Source organism: Folsomia candida, unplaced genomic scaffold (genome assembly GCF_002217175.1).
Source record: "Folsomia candida strain VU population unplaced genomic scaffold, ASM221717v1 Fcan01_Sc002, whole genome shotgun sequence".
NCBI classification, from domain to species: Eukaryota; Metazoa; Arthropoda; class Collembola; order Entomobryomorpha; family Isotomidae; genus Folsomia; species Folsomia candida.
The window spans coordinates 4,228,818-4,250,176 of NW_019091194.1; the positions used below are offsets into that span (position 1 = coordinate 4,228,818).

The window sequence follows — 21,359 nt, forward strand, 5'->3', positions numbered from 1 at the left end:
TAAAAACTGGGGTGGTCTTCACATGATTACGGGTCGCAAGTTGACCAAAAATTACGTGAACTTGTTCAAGGAAAAACCAGCAAATGCAGTTATATCATTGGCAAAAATACTAGACAATTTCTTCTCTTTTTCCTTGCTTAATAAACCACAGCGAAATGGCACCAGTTTTATTTTTGATTATTATAAAAACCACAATGTCAGAATTTTACAACATCACATAGAACAGTATTTTCTAAGACAATTAATGGTTATGTACAAGAAGAAGGATGCAATCATATTCAATGAACTCGACTTATCAACTTACTTGTTGTGTCATCTCATCATACATAAAACGAGAAAAGTGCAACGTGCTGCAGTTTCTTTTTACAAAGAACTGTTCTTTGCCAAATAATAGCACCCATGTTTGCCAGGAATTAACAATTTTCCACATGCACACAAATACAGTAAGTTATTTATTTTAGTCATTTTCTCCAACATTAATTCCATGTTTGTTTTTAAAATTTCACATGCACCCAATTATTGCGGAAACGCAGAAATAACCACATAGAAAAAAGAAAGAATTGAAACAGGATCTCAACAATTTCCTTATAACAACCTATGCATTAAAAACTAATTGATTTAAAACCGGTACTGCTCACAGACTAAAAAAATATAGGAGCAGAAGAAATTCGTGTATGTATGCTATTCAACCGAGAAATAAAATATCTACGCAAATTTGGTGCAGCTGAAAAGTTATGATTATAATAAGACTCGTTAATCAAATAATAATAGGATACATTGTCCTTTTAACCTTCAATCTGACTGACGGATACGTGACATGCGACATTACAATGGTTTTGTCACAAACACTACTTTTATAAGAAGACTTGAAAAATGTGACAAAATTGCTCGATAACTGTCAACTTCCATTTAATGTATACTACTTTTCATTGAGCATTGTCCATTCTAACTGACACCATTCATTCCTTGTTAACCATACGTAAAAGAAAATCACTGCATTGTTAGCAAACGAGAGAAATATCATGCATGGCAAAATAATCCAGTTTCAAACTTCTAATTTACACGATTCTAAACTAACAGCACTCACCGCTGACAATACAATGCATAATTCAAATGCTAATAAGAATTGACAATTTTATTCACAATCCGCTTCACACTCTTCCATTATTAACTATTTCTACATGGCATGTACGTATGTATGAGGCTTTTCATTTTTCTTGGAAATTTCCACCGATTCTATTTCAATCTTTTTTTTATTCTATTCAAATTTTATGGAAATGGGTTGACTGATGATGAAAAATACCAAATTAAGGTGTGAACTGATAAATTCAATATGCAATTCTAGGTCAGCCTCTATCCAACCTAGTTCATCTCTCAAGAGGAGGAAGTGCATCATGGAGGAGCGAGAAAAAGTGTACCAGCAGATGAAATCCTGATGGGGCACATTGTAACAAACGGAAGAATAACAATGTATTCCACCATGAATGCATGTGGTACAGAGAAATTGTAAAAATCCTTCACCCCATCAACAAGCAAGGGATTAATTAAGTGTTGACTAATGACTCGGAAACATCAACTAAAAACGAGGCAACATAGCAGACCCAACCCTTTATGGGAGAGAGATCAAAAATCGAGGTCTTCTTACATACGTACAATTATTCCGCGAATGTGTATGTACATATGTACATTCCTTCCCCTTGTAAATAACAAATAACCCAGAAGAAACTGAATGAGACGACTCAAAAAATCTCATCATCATCGGTTCCATCATTCATTCGGAGGTGTATGTACATACGATGGATGGATGCGAGGAGGGAGGAAATAACAACAAATGATCAATTTGTCTGAGCGTAACAAAGAGACTATTATTTACAAAACCAATTTGAGCAAATTTTACTGGTAATTTGCACAGAATGGGGAGAAAGGCAGGGGGTGAGGCTTTCTTAAAAAGGTGGTCATTAAATGTCACTAGTTCATCCCAACCTAATTCATCTCACAGCTCATCATCATCCTTCTTCTCGGTCAAACTTTTGATATGTCCGTCCATCCGTCCACTATTTATTTACGTGGTCCTATTAAAATACTTATTTCGTTTGTAGAGCGGTTTACAAGTTCTGCTTAATAAAATGTATGTAATGTAAAGGGCAGTGTGCAAAATAAATATGGTGAAAAAGTGAACCTACATTTTTACATGGCAAAATTTTATTCGAATTTTATCTACCTACTTATTAGCCGAATTTGTATTTAAACAGCAAGTACGGCTAGACTTTGTTATTATTTATAATTATACGAAACAACGGTAAGTGTCAATAACTAATTTGCTGTAATCATCTCTCCTTTCACACAGTAGAAAATCATATTTAATCGCTAAATCAACAGTAACGCTGTAAATAAATATAAAATGTAATGAAAGTCCTTGAGCAGATGCCGGATTGCACAAATTATTTATAAGATTTTAGTATGTACAATCATCTTACAGAGGGAATGCAATAATTACGTACGTAGCTGCACTCCAAGTGCAACTAATCATGGAAATTGTAATTGCAGTAAAAGACTAGTAAAACCTAGTGAAGAGTGAGCCAATTATTATTAGTAAATAGCAGTAGTGAATGTGCCATGTTGGATTTTTTTTGGAAAACGGGATCCAAATTTTAACCACGGGATGAAGAAAAGCACGACGATGTGTGTACGATATGATACAGTTAGCACCAGTTAAAAGCCTCAATTTTTTATATTTTCACCTAATAAATTGCAAAATTTTAATCTTAATCCGGTGCATCCGTTGTTTCATGGTCAGGCCCCATGCTGACATGTGTATGTACGTACATACATGCACACTGGTGGCTATCATGCAAATCAGCACTATCATAACAATTAAGTCCATAAATTATTTATGCTTCTTTCCCGCTTGACAATCCGGAACTGAAAGTGGATGGAAATTCTTCTAATCAAGGAGAAAGGAAGTGCTAACTTAGATTGTTTGACAGTACAGTTGTGCTACTGACAATCGACAGACAACAATGCAATGCCAATCCCACATGCATATGCATATTCAGTGAGTATCATATGCGACGCGACGATATCATGCATATAATGCTAAGCCTTCTTTCCAATTCTGGGATGGTGATTAGTCCAACTTTTGCTCTAAATCATGCTTGGTGGCTGTAAACTGGCTGCTTTACGGCTTATCGTCACTTTTTGCTCCCTCGCATTATTCCCTCCTCCTCTGCACATATCAGATATTTATGTTACCACCAATTATTACATACTGACAGTCATTATTACATAATGAACGAGTCTATTTATTAGCTGGTTTATTTCTTCCATGGGGCATAACTACCTACCTATACATACGGAAAAGAGTCTTTTCATCGTCTTATCTCTGCTTCATCGCGTCCTTCACTCACAACACACGAATGAGAGGAAAGGAATGTTGAACAGTTCTGTTAATTTTTATTTTCTGTTGACTGAAAGTCATTATTCTGTCGCGAATCTAGCCAAGAATCGGAATATCCGTTCAGTTGTCAGTGTCCGTTCCCCCGCTGGTTTATATCACTACCTTATTAACTCTATAGGTAACAAAGATTATTTGGCACGACAGAGGAACGCTGGTTGGTTGGTCGGATTGGAAAATAACTAGTTAATGAACTTACCCACACTCTCAATAATAAAATTGCATACATGCACATACGTAAATAGGTAGGTAGTGATATGATAATTTCATAACTATAGTACACAGAGATATGCATTTTTTCTCGTCACAATGTTCGGTGATCAGTCAGCCACACGTTGATAAGGCCGTAACAATTATACATACGGAAAGGCAATTCAATTCGAGCAAACGGAACCCGTGTGAACCTTTTAATTAATTAATCATCATAAACCACAAAAGAAACTCCCACCCGACCCTGTAGACCTGACATATCAAACTCTCGACGGAGCCTTATACGGATTATCAACATTGTTAACGACGCTAGGGCAACTTGTGCGTGTGGTGTCGTGTGGCGCAGCATGTTTGTTGACTAACATGTCTATAATAACCGTGATTTACACTACTTTGGTTGGACTTTACTGGGCCTGATGATGATTCCTAAGAAGAGAGGAAATGGACCCAGAAGAGGAGATTATTTGGAAATGACTTAATGAGTACGACAGGAATTTCTAATTTGGCGAAATTGTTTTAATTTTCATGGGCAGAAGGGAGGCGTTGGATACACATACGTAATTCAGTTCTGCATGCAAACACGATAAAATGTTCTCATTCACCTGCTGTGTCCTTTATATACGTATAACTGGAACTTTGACTTTGGTAATTTCTTCTGGTGTGTGTGTACTACTTAAAAAACTTACATAAAATGGGATCAAGAAACAAGTTTATATTTAATAATGATAAGTCATACAGAAACGTTGCATGACATGTCACGGACGACCATTTACTCCTACCACCGTTTTAACCTCAACAAAAATATGTAATTCGATGAGGCCTATTCCAATTATTTATTTGATTTTCGAGTTCCTCAACAAGTTTCTTGTTGGTGGAGGATGGTGGTAATATATCGCATCGCTGGTAGTACAGGTAATTTTAATCACGACAATTTCTGCTCATGTATACGAAACATAAACATGAGCCCAATCAGAAAGTGGCAGTAGCATAACCTGTGTTTATTTGTTTATGTATTTTGTGTCGATTCGTGAGTCAGATACGATAAATAATACGACAATCTACCGTTTCTTACGCGTTATTGCTTACTTTCGAGAGAATGTTGACTTTTCTCCCGGCCCGACCCCGCAGCCACCCCGGTTGGGTTAAAATGTACATAAAATTGCTAGAAAATTGGGCACTTGGACATGTACAGGAGTCGTTTTACGATCGCGTTGAAAAAATAAAGCAAGTCAGCAACTCATATTGGAGCGGATATAATATGCGTTATTAATATTTTTTGTTATGTACAACAAATCCCAGTCTTTTTAGTGTCGTAAAATTCTCAATCATTTCTGCCGGCTAATGACCAAAAAGAGAAGAAGATAGGGACCTGATCAAATGATATAATTTCCCTAGAGCAGTATTGTCTCGGGTATATCGTATGTAGCCCATTCACTCACTCGTTATAAAATCTGGTCTGGATGTCAAAGGTTAACATCAGATATGGCAATTAACAGTACGGTCGCTCCGAGTTGTTAGTGCAACATGGGAAAATTAGTCAATTTGGGAGCACATTCTGTACAAAATTGCAACAGGTGTATAATAATCTTGCATGGGTACATTATACATTATTGTCTCTCTCATATTTACATGGTACATACCTTTTACCGGTAAAAGTAAGTACTACCTACGTTAAGTTTCCAACATGGGTGAAATTCGCAAGATGCCGTGCAATTTAAAAAATATGCAATGTCTGGGTCGAGGTCTGCTACCTACCAGTTTTTTAAAGGCTAGGTGAAATCCCACAGAGGAAAAAACACCACCCCCGTTGTTGGTAAAAACCACGAAAGATATAAAATCCAACGGGCATATCATGCACTTATTATTTTGTAATAAAATTACGAGATTATTGAACGACATGAGAATATGTTGAAGATATTTATTAAACTGGTCAATATGATTTACACGTTTAAAAATCGGGTTGGGTTCTTCAATCTCATATATTATATTTAAACGATTATTATCCAATAGTAAAATTCTTGGCAGGATGTAGGATTGCAGAAACATGTATTGTGTCAATTGCATAATATTTGACTTTATGAAGCAAGTCGTTCATTTTATATTCATTCAGATTCGTTGCGGTTCCACTTTGTATGTGTGGTTGTGCTGGTTTATCGATGAAATAACAGTCGTCGTCACTGGTCAAAGCTTAAAAGGTACATATTCGACTGTTCATGACCTTTCGGTTTAATAGTTTGCGAGCAAAGAAGGCATATTATTATTATTATTATGACAAGGATTTGGAATAAAAATAACATGACATTTTTATGCTGCCGACTAGTAAAAATTCTCGAAAGTCTTCCTATTTCGCAGACCTGTTCTTCTCCTGCAGCCCTCCAGATAAAGGGATGAGCACAAATAGTAAAAAATATGAATACCGTTAAGTGTCAATTACGTTAAATTTATAGTTTTATATTCGCACGGCTTTTTTCAACTCGGACCAACTACTAACTTGATACATATTTACAGCACATATTCATGTATAATGATGTACATATATGTCCAATAGTATGTATAGCATGTCAGGAAATGAAGCATTGTACTCTGAGATTTTGAAGTATTTAAGGATTTTAAACGTGCGGAAATGATAAGTAATCGTCAGTTAATTTAAAGTGTTCCAGAAAATTTATTTGCATACGTTCTACGCCAATACCAACTTTAGTGGTGTTAACCTTATAAATTTCAATACCACAGATCATTTTTGACAAAACGAGATCTAATTTAATTCACTCAAATAGTTTGTTTTCCTCTTACATACATAATGATGCTCAATTATATACTACACGCAATCCACAATTTTTCATCTCCTTCTTACTTATTTAGCAAGTACCTACCACTTTCATCACAAGTTATTACGTGTCTCATAATAATTTGTATCATTACAAATTCAATGTACACAGATACAAATAGAGGAGAATTAAGCAGACTAAATACTATGGCGAGATATCTATTAGCTCGATAAATATCCTTCAATCATGCACCCATCAAATCAAATCGCACATTGACTACTACATATCCAAAACTACTAAACAGCAGATTTCCATTCCACGGAGGACGAAGAAAGAGAAAGACGACGACGACCAGACCGATTGGATTCTCACAGCTTTCTAATTGCAGTTAAAGTCCGAGATGAATCTCCATTTTGAAATATTAAATTTTATTTCTTGTATTGCCGATCATTAGATACAGTTAGATCAGTAGATTCTGGTAAGTGATAAGATGAGATACATAATAATTTTGTATACTATGCCCACTCCACGTCCACCACATTGCTTTGCTTGCTTACTTTGGTTCACCGGCTACAAACACAACGAGATCAAGATCAAAAAGTAGATTTAGTCAAATGCATTGTAAACTATTGCACATCGACATCGTCAAAGGGAAACACTCAAGTGAACGGAACACAGTAACCGGATTTTTCGTCTCATCTCATACATCAATTCGTATGTACATATGTACATACAAACAATGGCATCTCCAATTTTCTTATTTGTAGTCACTCACAACAAAACCAAATACAAATAAAAGACGTCTAGGTACATACTTGAGGCTATTTTAAAACGAGATTAATTTCATGTCTGGTTCGATCTGAACCGTTAAACTGGACACTACTGACACATTGGTGCGATATTGTTTAAACGAGTAGAAAAAATGCTTCAGTCACAAGAATGTCATTCTTCTTAAAAAATCCTACATTTTTACGATTGCTTAAATTACGTAATCCATTCGTCTCATACGTATGTTTGCTAATTAACTTTGGGTGAGCGAATATCCGTACACGAGATAAAAGGTATGCAACCTTTCAAAATCATAAAGACCTTTAATGGAAGGATAATAATATAGGATAACGGTTCCCACTTTTTATTGACAACTAATAAAATCATTTCGCTTTGATTTAGCGTTACTTTGGATCTGAATCTTATTATCATTATTTTATGCGAGTACTTACTAACACCAAGTCGAACGAAAACAAATATATCGGCTCTTTTCTTTCGATCCCATCTCTTTTGATAAAAGTGTTGGAAAATGTCGGAAGGCGAGACAGATGAGTGTTGTTAATTTCGTGGTTTTGCCCAGGGTTGGAAGAAAAATGCAGTATATTTATTGTACACGATCAGCAGAGGAGAGCTACTACTACGTGCATAGATTTGTACTACTCCAAGTGAGTGATACTACCAGTTTCTTAAAAATCCGTACGTAAAGTTAACCACTGATGGTGAACAAGATTAAGATCAAGGTATTGATTCCCACAATGATAAATAAGAGCAGAAAACGTGTCCTGCGTTTTGTCTGATCGGATGAAATTTTACAAATTTATGCCGCAGAAATGCACCGCAACGAAGATGACAGTTCAGAAGAAATCCCATAATGTCAAATTTGTGTGCAAAGTACGGTTACTTTTCGCATATTTTATGTATGGTTTACATCCATAAAATTCACTAATGTGTTTTTAAGTTTGTCTGGATGTGAGTATGTTCATAAATGAATTATAACAGAGGCAAGGTCAGCCGAATCCCACATCTTTTAACTTTCCCCAGTGCTTAATGACCGTTCTCCAACCCGCACATTACGATGTCATGCATTTGTAATAATAATGTATGTACGAAGATACGTAGCACATTTCGACAATGTGGTAATGAAGGCAAAAAACAGGTCGTACATATATTTCAATGGGTAGCATGCTTTCTGACTTCAAATTTATCACATGGTGATTTTAATAAAATTTTTAAATATTTTTTTTCCAACTACAAACACCCAAAGTTAAAATACCCACGCACATGGATCGCACACTTATATGCATCCTTACATATGTATTTCACGTCATGGGATGAATAAAAGAAGTGAATGTTCCCATAAATTGTTGAGCTTGACGCTGTCAGAGTCTTACGAATGGGATGACATAGTGGGTGGGTGGCAAGTACGGACTACTTATGCTTTTGTTATTCCAATCTCACTTCTCCTTCTGGCTCAAAAAACTCACCGAAAAACAATTAATATCATTGTTATGAGATGATGCTACTTAAGCCAACAATACTTCAGCCTGACTGACTTTGTGGCACCCACGAGGCTTTTCACTTAAAGAAATCAACCTGTGTGAATGTGACGGGAAAAGCAAAATATGACTTTTGCTTGCTGCTCTTTAATTCAAAGATGTGACGGAATTTAGCATTTATTTATTTCCACTGTCAAAATAATGGGGATGGAGAACAAACAAAATTCACTTAATGTATTCTTCCTCGCTCTCTGTGATTTACGAGACAAAGCTGTCGGATTGTGGGGACAGAAAAGTATTTTTACTTTTATGCTGGTCTGATTTTTTTGTACAAATAACGTCGTAAGTATAAACGCATGATCTACTTTCATTAAAGAACAATGAGTGTTGAATTATAAATATCTGAATACGACTTCTGCCGTGCGCTTGAAAGAAATTAATTAATGTAACGTGTTCAAGTTGGCTAAAAAACAATCCGATGTGCATACGTGATTGCCATGTAGACTCTGAAGATCAGGCTACAATACCGATAATGATGACCGACCCGACCACCAAAGATGAAGTGGTGAAATAAGCACCATTCTGGCAAGAGTTGAGTAACAATATATCAGCATTTAATGGCTTCATTAGCTCAAAACATGGTGATTGAAAGCATGCAATTTTTTGGGAAAAAATTAATGTTAGGTCGGCTACAGCTACCCACTCAAATTCATGTTTCAACAAGAAGAACTTTATGCGCTATTGTGTCACCTCTATAAAAGTGGATATACATTTTTTTCCACAATTAATTGAGCACTTTACACAAAAATAGTAAGTATAATATTGATAAGCAAAATTGTTCCTGCTAAAAGCTAGTTATCTTATCAAATATTTAACAACTAAGGCTGGAAATCTATATGTACAATCACCCCAAAAAGGACACCATATTCGTGTCGATTTTAAAAAAATTACCAAGTCGCAGATTAAATTCAGGATTGAAATTAAAAAGTCAAAAATCCTCAAACATCGGTTCAATCAACATGTAAGCAAACATATAATTTTTGATCGAGATGAGGAACAAAACAACATGAATATACCTATCAATTTGCTTCTACGTACATACTTCCCCTCAGTAAATAATTCATTTTTCCGATATCCGTCCGTCCGTTCCGAGCATTTAAACAAACCTCGTCATATCTTAAGATTGCACGCAACGCATTAAAATTAACCGTTTACGGTCGTTACATCCTCACCTTGCTTGAGAATTTGCAAACGAAGCAACACAGTGCACATCACCATGTCTTAAAAATCGAACTCTGTTGCAAGTACGTTTATGCGAGTAATAAAATGAAATGGCATGCATGCAGGCCGGCAGGAAATGCACTTATTTATGTATTATTCCACACCGTGAAAAATACTCCTCTACCCTCTGCCCACCTAATGGGCTTAAGAAATTAGGGTTTAAAAATCCAAACATCGTTAACTCGAGATGAGCTTGTACGTACGTATATACTGCTCCTAGTAAATAAGTAATTCCTCATTTTGTGAGCAAAAATTCGCACTATAAAATTCACACTACAACATAATTGTTAGGTATGTAAAAATATTTACTAATGAATCAACTGTGCTGCTGCTGATTATATTAACGGAAAATGATATTGTCGTGCTGATTATGTGGTCCAGCAGGGAAATGTCGTGTTATTTCCCATAAAGTTATTTAAGGGTCATTTTAACCAAGTGAATAGGCATTTTGGGAGTGACAGGTCATTGCATTATTATTATCACCACCACCACCCCTCGTATTTACATGTGTACACAGATCTAAAAGCGATTTTTAACTGCCTCCGAGGTATTTATTAGTTACGGAAGGTATCATAATGCACGCGTAGTGTTTATATGTGTGTGTACCTACCTATTTATTTGCTCATTTGGCTCTGACTATGCACTTGGCGCTGTACAATTACGTGATCCATGCGCATGGAAAAATTACGGACAATGACTCAATGGCATTCGATACGCTTGTCCTAGCTCTAATATTTGGGAGATGGGTGCATTATAATTTCTTAGCAGTTGGCAGTGGTGCTAGATAGATAAACAGCATAAATAATAAGTACATGGGATCTACGGCTGGACAGGTGAAGAAGAAATTAACCGAAAGTAATTCACGTATTTAAGTCTGTATCCGTCTGCAAGCATTCGAAACTGTGTAGGTAAACACGAACATCACTCAAACCGAAATCTCAAACAGAGCCGAACAAACCCCAAGCAGTTCATGGTCATAATGCTGTCAATTCCTTAATTCGTTTCATAACTTCTGTCTTGATGCTCACACCTGAAGCTAAATCTCGTCAAGATAATTACCACAGTACGATGTGCTCCGTATAATAAAATTGCGAACGCATGTATGTACGTGTACACTATAAAAAACAAGAATTTCAATTAACATTAATATTACGAGTATGTATGTAAGATCCAATTACTTTCACCCGGCTTGACTTTGTAAATTCGGGTGCTCCAACCAAACATTTCAGGTTTATAAGTAACATTCTTCTTCTTAATCGTCCTTGTCAACTGCAACATAACTCGTCCTCCACAAAAACATGAAATTCAAATTATTCCAAACTACTTGAATTTTAATTCAATCGTTTCCTCCCCGTTTAATTTTCAGGATTTTATTACCGACACCTAGTAAAAACAACCGTGGAATCGCAATTGGCATAGTTTACTTCTATTGAAGCCAATTATTATCAAAGAGTCAATATGTATATATCGGGGATGAAAAGATGTCGTAGAATTCGGTACAACTAAATTACTCGTACAAAAGGTGTTACATACGACGTGACAATTAAAAAGGGCACCATTCTTTGGACTCCATTTTGGCTTGTGGCTTGACTCTTCATTATTATCTCCCAAAACAAACACAAACAAGGACAAGACAAGAGTGTGTACATAAACATACAAATGACGAGACAAGTGTGTGTATATTATAAAGATCTATCTAACGAGGAGCCATGTTAACGTGACTGTCAGTATGTATTAAACTAAAGCAAGTCAACCTTGCCCTTATCACCCGTGTTGTGTTTGTTTGTGTTGCGTTGCACTATTTGGGTCTGGTCTGAATTATATGTCCCAACCAAGTAAATATCTAACCCAGGCAAGAAGATGATGTGATGTGACGACAAGACGTACGAAAGAGTGAGATGAAGACAATTGAAAGGAAACCCGGATTAAATAAAGAGATGAGAAGAGTAATGAGAGCTGAAATTTAGGTTGGTATACAAAATAACGGACACCCATTGTCCATCTCAGAGTGCAATTTTTATTTAAATTAATTGAATGAGATTAAAGACACATCCATTCAATCCATCCACCATCAAAGACAACAACACAACTTCTTCACATCTTAATAGGCGAGAGTGCAACGATATGCAACGGGTAAAATGCAGGAGAATAAATAAATTATTATATGGGACACATTGCATTTTGCACTCTCTGCCAATTTATGAGTCGAGATGATGAAGGTGCTTTGAATTTTAAATGTTAAACTACATGCATAATTACACGTGAAATAAAATTCAAGTCACCTGGTGGTCATTATGTATGATTCGGGCATGTGGTTGGTTGGGCTATGTATGTGCCGATTTATCCATACATACACAGTTGAAAAGGTGTGCATACAAGAAAGTAGCACTTAATAAGAATGTCGCATTATATTTGGGCTTATTATTGAAAAGTAGTATGTCATATTAGATTAAATGACACAAAAATGATGAGTAGAGAAGAAAAAAAACTTGTATGAAATCTGCGTACATATAAAAAAATGTGAGGCAACGGAGGAGGAATGAATGTGACAAAATATTAGCAGTTGATAGTCTCCCCCATTATTTTCTATTTAGCACCTTTCCCAAGAAGAAAGAAGAGAGAGAAAAAAACAGATAAACAGGCCACACTGAAAAGATGCGATATTAAACAAGAAAGCAATTTATATGAAGCAAAAAATTCTTTAAAAGCAATAAAGTAGAAATATTTATAATGTCAAAACAATTTTTGTAAAAAAAAATTTCCGTTCCTACAATAAGATAATCATCACGGCACATCCTATCAAAACAAGCGAGTCCATAAAGCACAAAAAAAATATTCGGATTAAAATCGCCAACCAACAAAGTTTTCTTTTTGGGTGGTAAATACCCATAATAAAATTGTCTCGAGTGTTCATATATGCGTGTGGATGTGACAACGATTTCCTACCTTCCTCCAGGCTGTGGCTTCTCTTCTGCTGACTTTTATTATTATGATGAGCGAATTTACAGTTGCTTGTTACAGCAATTATACGTAGTGAATTAGGTATCAACAGCGGAACAGGTTGGTTAGTAAATCAAGATCAAAATATTTTGTCGTTCTTGGTTTCCCTCATTTAACTATTAAGTCTTGTGAAGTTTTGTTGAAACCGGTGGGAATTTTAGGTATTAACCGGAGCTTCATGTATGTAAGCTGTGTGACATTTGTTCTTACGTAAGATTGTGTAATAAGGCAGCTAATCAATAAAAATCTAACCGAATTACCACTTTTTTTCTTTATTCTTCTGCGCACTAGATTATCCGCCAGTTTCAGTAACAATTCACTAATTAGCATTAATATCCCCACCTCCTACTGTAAACTATTTTAATACGTTGAACGATATGCCCTACAATTTACGCATTCCGTGAAAATAATAATTATTTACCAGAGTGCAATGAGGTAACATGCAATTTCAAATTGAGTTCAACTCCGGTCTCACCGCGTATGTAACGTATGAGAATTGAGATGATTTGGTTCCACCCAATGATGTACCTAAACCTAACCTAGGTGGATGTAGATTATTATTGTACGTACAGTAATTAACGAAATATGTACATCGTTATCAATCATTTTTGTCACGAGTAATTTTTGAAACACTTTAATAATTAAACCGTGTCTAATCTCATAGTAAAGGTCCAACCCCAATAAAATTGAGCTGTGGGCCTTTCCGAGGCCAGTTGTGATGATATTAAAATTAGGATAGTTCACACAAAAAAAGAAGAATAAGAGATGCTACATAGCAGAAGAAGAAAGTAGTCATAAAACACTAAAGCAAGATACGTACTTACGTATCATGCACCTTTTTCCTCGTACCAGAAACAAACCCTGTTGATATCCCGTGGTATCAGAAACGAATGCACGTAGGTACACGTTTTTAAATACAGTAAACATTCCATACTTTAGATTATCGGGCATTGCATTGCATTGCATTGCATCTCTTTGGCATCGTATCATCACAGGTAGGGAGCAGATAGTTGATGTTGTGTGAGACCGGGATTGACCAAACAACCTCTTGTGCTTTAGCATATTCAGTTACATTATTGCGTTAGGAAAAGTCGTCAGCTAGCTAGCTCGCCCGAGTTCCTATCTCCCACCCTACTACTACCCACCCTACTAAAAAACACGGCACGGTGGTAACTGTTCCCACAGGTGGAAATCCACTTTAAAGCCTTAAACCTTTAAAACTCTTAAGAATCACACTTTGCTTCCTCAGTCACCCATCATCCCACCACTTCGACAGACGTCGTCAACCGAGAAATCCACCCAAGCCGAGAGGAAGAAGAAAGAGACCACTACCAAGTCAATTCTTACTTGCTTTGATCTGGTTTCATATCAAGTCAGTAAGCGATTGACATTCCGTAGGATCGGATCGGAACAAGAAACTAACTAACCAACTCAACAAGTAAACAAGTTACAGTTGTGAAACAAAACTTGATTTGAATTTCAATTTAAAAGTGGTCGTGCGATAAACGACGAGTGATTGATTGAATATTTTAAACTTTGAAACTGACATTTATCCCGAATTTTGTGTGGTCTGAAAACACATTCGTATTCTGATCAAGGATTCTTAATTGGACGTAATAGTTGGGAGATTTTATTCAAGTTGTCACATCTCCACGACTTTCTTCCTCACCGAAAACAACAACCCGAGTCATTTGAGAGTTTACCTCTACCTGCCAAATTTACAAGTAAGATCCGCAACTTTGAACGTTTTTGCACATTTTTATTTGCCATCCATCCTTAAACGAGAAAGAAGTCAGTCATTAAGTTTATTGCATTTTGACAAGATGAGAGGGAATAATTAGGCATTAATTAGGTGCATATTATACGTTTCATTCAACAACAAAAAATAAGAGAGGATTCATTAAACATTGAGAAAATGAGACGACTCAACTCCACTTGGCTCACGTTGTGTCACTTTGCCTCACATCAAGTCAACACTTTTCTCACTTTATCCGACTGCAAGTCACAATCATAACACAATACACTTTACATGTTTCACAAAGGTGGTACTTCTGAGAAAAATGAGCGATGGGCGTAAAAAGTAGAGCTACTATGCTACCCTCATCGCACATACATAAACCCACATAAAGCACTTTAAACTTACTCCATTGCACATTCATTGACTGAAGTGTATGCACATATAGTTCTTGTTTAAACACATTATTACACCCACCCACGCTGCTGTAGGTAATAAAAGCATGCATGCAGTTTTTTGAGAATGGACTAAAATGTTAAGGAAGGAAGTGGACATAACAATCCAGTCCAAGTAATCAGTACAAGTGTCAAGTCAGGGAAAATACTGTTTACTACGGAAAAAAACATGGGAAAGCTAGCTATTCATATGCTGACTTTGCAATTAAAAATCATTTTGCTATATTATTTCATACATAATAATATTTCATGCAATTTCTTCCTTTTTTCTTCTCATTCACCGTTTTGTTTCACGTGAAAAATATGAATTTCTACAAATTCCCATGAATTGCCAACACATCATTGTCGGGTAGAAGTGAGTGATTTATTATAAGTAGGAATTCGAAAAAAAGTTCCAAAAAATAAACCACAACACACAGTAGAAGTGTCTTCCCGACTTCCTGAGGACAGAGCAAATCAAACATACATTAGCATTAACAAACCACCACCCAAGTCTTAAAAAAAACACTTGTAGACAGTGTAAATGGAAACTTTTTCTAATTTCAAATTATCTACCTTCTTCGTGATTTCCTACAAAAGGAGGAAAGAAGAAGGAATGATGATGAAAACCGTAATAATATTTATTTCAAACCTAACGCAAGTCGACCAACTGTGTACTTTTGGCAGAGAGACACAAATTTTTATGAATTTAATTTCTGTCAGGAATGAAATGTAATAAGGAGACCAGACCAAACCAAACAACTTAAAAGCATTTCCTACCCTACGTAACAGTCCATTTCCATGTTATCTCTCATTTTTATTACATAATCCAGACGAAATACGTACATACGTAGAGGTGGCCAAACTTTGCCAAAATTTCAGTACGGAACAGATTCGTATTTATCTATTTATCTTGCTAACTCGAAACCCTCGTCGTTATAAAAAATATTATTAGATGGAATACAATATAACACACCATTCCAAAGTTCATGGATGGGAAGAAAAGATGAGATTTGTGTGTGCAATAAGAGAGAGTAGATAATTGTTGGACACGCAATTTTTATTCTGACCGGACGAACGGATTGACCAGCAGAAGAGGTTCATACAAGAAGGAGAAATAAAAAGATATCGTGGTGCAGACAGACATAGTTCGCTTCGGGTCGAATTTTGTTGACTTTTGACTCCATATCGTTTCAAGCAAATAAAAAAACCGGCTGATTTTGAAGGAAATATTTAAGTGAAGTTCTTTAGATAAACCACACTTTCCGTCCGGCATGGCAATGGCACCTATTTAGGCACGAAGACCATCAACTCGTTGAAAGATTTATTATTATACAGTCTCAATTTGTACATAATATAATTTCAACGAGTATGCTAATGCAAATATTACGGCATATCAAGTCTCATATTTAGATTCAAAATCGTGTCGAGCTAGTTAAGAAGAAGAAAAGTTATTTCGCATTGATGATGATCCTTCTCGTCAACTAGATCTCGTTATTGAATTATTATTGAAAATTGAGACATCTTTTCTCGTGACCAACTGATAATTGTTACAGGATGAAGGAAAACAGCACTAACTAAACTCATCACCACCACCACCACAATTAATTCAACTAATCCTAAGTAAAATCCAATAACATTTTTAGATAATAGTTTTTCTTGCATTTATTGCCCATTGTTTCCGTACTGTCTGGATCTTCTCACGATAATTATAACGGAATACTTGCAGCCATTCTTCACAATATAACCCGTATAGTCTCCTCTCCTGTTTTTAATTCTTCTGGGTAATACATAAGGAGAGAGAGAGAGAGACATACTTCATTGAGCATCTTGTACCTACACTACTTTTCATTTACTTGTCACGAAGGTGCAAGGATGACGAAACGATGTTGTCTCACTAACTAAACCCAAATTAAGTATTGGACGGAATGCTGAGCTGAGATATTATATTATTGGCTTGCCATCATTTGCATGCAATTCATCTGTGACCAAGCGCATCCCAATTCCACCAACTTTCTCAGTCACACGGGTACATTACATATTTTACAGTTAATTTATAAATATATGGTTAATTAGTTTGTGTGGACGCGTAATAATAAATGTCTTATTCCAGTTATTGCATTTATTTATACACGTCGGCGAGGAGTTGGGTACATTTGTTATCTATCCGATTTATTTTATGAGTCTGGTTGTTATAATAACTTTGTAATGTAACCGCAAAAAGCCGATCATATCAGAGATGTGATGTGAGCAACCAGTTTCTCATATTTCATTACTATGCATTTCCTACATGGCTACGAATACAATATGGAAAGTATGGACGGGGGATAATTAAGAAATTACAAAAAGTCCGAAAGATTTTATCACGTCCACTCTCTCATTACTACCGCAGCCAGCAATGCAACTACTGGTTACTTATCACCAGGAGTATCACAATATTTGCAAGTATCCTCAAATTCGGTAGCTCATCATCTTGTTTTGGAATAGAGAAGCAACAATTTCATTCATTTCCTATTTATCTACGTAGTAGTGCAGTGGTCACTACTTGTTTATCTCATAAATTATGACTGGTACTGTTACTTTAACTAGTATTGCATCTTTTGGAGAGAATGAGGAAATCTTGTTCTGCAGACCAAAATAGAACCGTTGTTTCCTTTCAAGACAATTAAACTAAGACAAAGATGATGCCAGCAACTGGGAAAGATAAGAATGTGCAAATTTCGACAAACACACAAGTTTTGTTTGTTTGCTTGCATGTCGCATAATAACTTTCTTTCTTAATTGTGACGGAGCTGTGGCTTCGCAGCTTCTATGATACGGAAAGCCTCACAAAATCAAGAGTGAAACGCTTTTTGCGAGGTGGAAGACACATACCTAAATTGCCTCTGGAGATGAAGGTGCATATGTGTTTTTAGACACTTTTTACCAGAATCTCATTCTTATCAAAAATTAACACCGAGTTAACTGTGCGATTCATCCTTCCGAAGGTAGTTCATTGCATTGTTGCGATGAGTATCAGTTCTGCTCCATGCGCAAAAAAGTGATTAAATCTGGCGACCGACGAACTGGAGTGCATCGAAACCTCTACGTACGTGTACCTCTAAATACGTGTGCTCGGTGGCAATGTTATTATCGAGAGCCAAGGACCTTCCTTATTTTTTCCGTATCACGACGATGCATTCACTTTCACAATCACAAATAACGTAAGATAAATGCGTCTCAAATTTATAATTTGGTGTATGAAATTTATATATTAATTCCTAGACATACATATGTATGCGAAACATATTATATTTTTTTGCCCCGAGATTTTTACAAGCTGTCAAAAACCAGTAGTTAGTTAGGGTAAAGTAGTAGATACCTACTCCAAATTCGCTAATTTAACTGCAGCTTGTCTCCCAACTTCCTTTATTTCCTGCCGATTCCATTGAATTCAACGACTCCTCCAAAATTCAATCGAATCCACCCAAGCAAACTAAGCCAACCGAATACAAATTATAAAAAAGCCTATGCTTTTACCTGAAGAAAAAGAGACTTTGCTTTGCTGCTGCTGCTTCTCTGTTCGGTTGAATTACCGAGCTCGTAGTGTTTTTAAATAAAAATGTTGGTTTCATTTCAGTCTTTCAGTGTCAATGCACATTCTTCGTGCAACCTTAATCATTTCATACCCGGACGGTTTCAGAGGAAATTGCATTATTTATGTGTGCACGGTGTACAACGGACAGAGGTATACATATATCCAGAGAGGAAGATATATGCCCGTTTAGAGAGGATTTGCAGGTGTTGGTGTGTTGCCTATCGCTATTTATCCGAGGGTGGATAACATTTAACCACCCTCTTTGATTATTATGGTAGTCAATTACCTCCATTATCTTGGGTAAAAACAAAGTAAACCACGTTTTCCGTAAATTCGCTATACTATGTAGCACATCGGTATGAATGACACTACGTCGTCACTATATTATCGACTGCACTAAATTATATTCCCATCAGGTATTTACAAATACATGTACCTACGTAGCGTGAAACTGAATCGAAAGTGAGAATCGGGTACTAATTGCTACTTTGTATTTTGTATTTATCGTTGAATTGGTCAAATCTGATTCAAAAAATTTCACTTCCGTCCTGATTGTAAATCTTCCTCTTGTCAGTATTTTATTCCTCCATTCCATCAGGGAAGCGAGATCATCTCAAAGTATGATTACAGATACAGTAGGCGAGAGGAAGCACAAGTAAAAGTGAGCAAGAATAAGTCCTCCCACCCAGAGATAATGTAGTCGTTAATCCTAATTTGATTAAATCTGTTTCAAAATCATAACCAGCACATTAACATTACGTGAAGATGCACAGAACAGAGGCATCATTAGTCCGTACCAAATTCCCCATGGCATGAGGCAAGGAATTTGGGTGGGTGGTTACGTACGTACGGTAGTTATTTCCGGTATAATATTTAATACATACATAAATACGTAATGGGAGATACTTCATCTTCATCTTCTCTTTGGTCTTGCCTTATGACTGATAAAATATTTCATTGCGTAAAGCAAAAAATAAAAAATGAATACGTGTGATACTTACCGCTCGAGAAGACTAAATACTTTTGAATTACACACAAATCGGCTTACGGTAGGTAATTGGTTTAATTTCACATTTCGATACATATAAATATTTACGTAGTTTTGTGTTGTAGGACATAAATTTGCACCTTTTGCACTATTCATGATTCTTGTTCATGGCATCAGTGAGTGGTGGATAGAGAGATATTTTAGTGTCATTTAATTCTATAGTGGTGGTGGAACAGGTGGGCGCTCACTTTACAAATTAATGACTTAAACAACAACCATGCAAATACTCCTGCAACCAATTCTGCACAGGTGAAATGCTTTTAATGCTTGTGGGTAGGTATTATACGTAAAGTGTTCTCTTACTACTTTGAATGCGAATAAGGTTAAAACTCATTCCTGTTCTTATTTACTGTCTCCCAAGCATTGCATTCGTCTTCTTCTTCTCATTACAACATCCATCCTCCACCGAAATCAGGTGAATTTTCCAACTGCAGGCACACATATAACAAGTACAGCCGTACATATGCTTGTCTCTCATAAAAATGGAATTACGCGATTTCAAACAACACAAACACATTGGTTGTTGGGCCGACTTGTATTCAAATCGTCGTAAAATTTAACAACTTCACAGTTAAAGCCTCCAATCTATATTTGTAACAATAAATGAGCAGTATCCTTTTTACAGGCAATTTTAGGCCATATAGCAGTTGCAGGGGAGCTATGTAGTTAGTTATCGTATACCCATTCATTTCGCGTGGGATTGACACATTTGTTGTAAATACAGACACACCGGGTATTGAATTCTGGGTCAGACGGGAACATATTTAAGCTAATCCGCCACAACTAATTTTGTATGAACCATTTTCAATCTTAATCCTATTCTCAAGTAATATTCTATAAATGCGAAAGTAGCAAGTGACTAATATCAAAATAATTTTTTGCAGCTTCGTAATTAGCGTGCAACACACATAAATTAAAGTAAATTTGAGATTACATTTGCACTAGTTAGTTACCACCCATCCTATCCAGACTATCAACAGATAAAAAATTATGCTTATTATGACGACCAGATTTCAACATTTATATCAGATTAAATAAACCACATTTTTCGCCGTCTCGTCTCACGGACGGATATTGTCGAGCAATCCAAATCCACTAGTAAATCCGCTGCATCCTAGCACGATAAGGGCAGCAGCGTAGATATATTGTCAACCATATTATTATTTGGCTGTCTCACTTTTCTCGTCGTATCGCACCTGATCATAAAGAAGGATTTTAGATTTTACACTCTACCATGGAACCAAAAAGAACAAGGGCATGCAACGCTGATTACGATGAGAGTTTTAAATCCGTGGACTGCTGCCTCATCGAGTTGTTCCTCTCCTAATACACTTCCTTCCTTGGATGGAGTAAGTGTTAAGCAGTGTGCAAATGCAAATCTCATTATAAATGACTAACTGTATTTTGTGAACATTTGAACTTCAAAATTAAAACTTGGTCTGTTGGTCATTCGAATTTAGGTTTTTGCATGATTACGTCATAAAGGGAAATGCAATGAAGGTTGGAAGAAAAGGACATGAGATGGTCGTGTCTAGGTGGTCATACATCACATAACACAACACAAACGCACCATTAATATGAGAAACGC

General features: G+C 36.1%; 2 protein-coding genes across 3 annotated transcripts in view; one reads left to right on the top strand and one right to left on the bottom strand.

Annotated features, from left to right (window-relative positions):
* Positions 1-21,359, bottom strand: part of LOC110845062 (autophagy-related protein 16-1) — a 76,603-nt gene that overhangs the window by 19,742 nt on the left and 35,502 nt on the right. The gene's annotated exons all lie outside the window — the stretch shown is intronic.
* The window catches only part of LOC110845063, a 37,668-nt gene continuing 30,519 nt past the window's right edge, over positions 14,211-21,359 (top strand). Inside the window, exon 1 of the mRNA XM_022091423.2 lies at positions 14,211-14,701. The gene's annotated coding sequence lies outside the window, so the exon portion shown is untranslated. The remainder of the gene's footprint in view (positions 14,702-21,359) is intronic.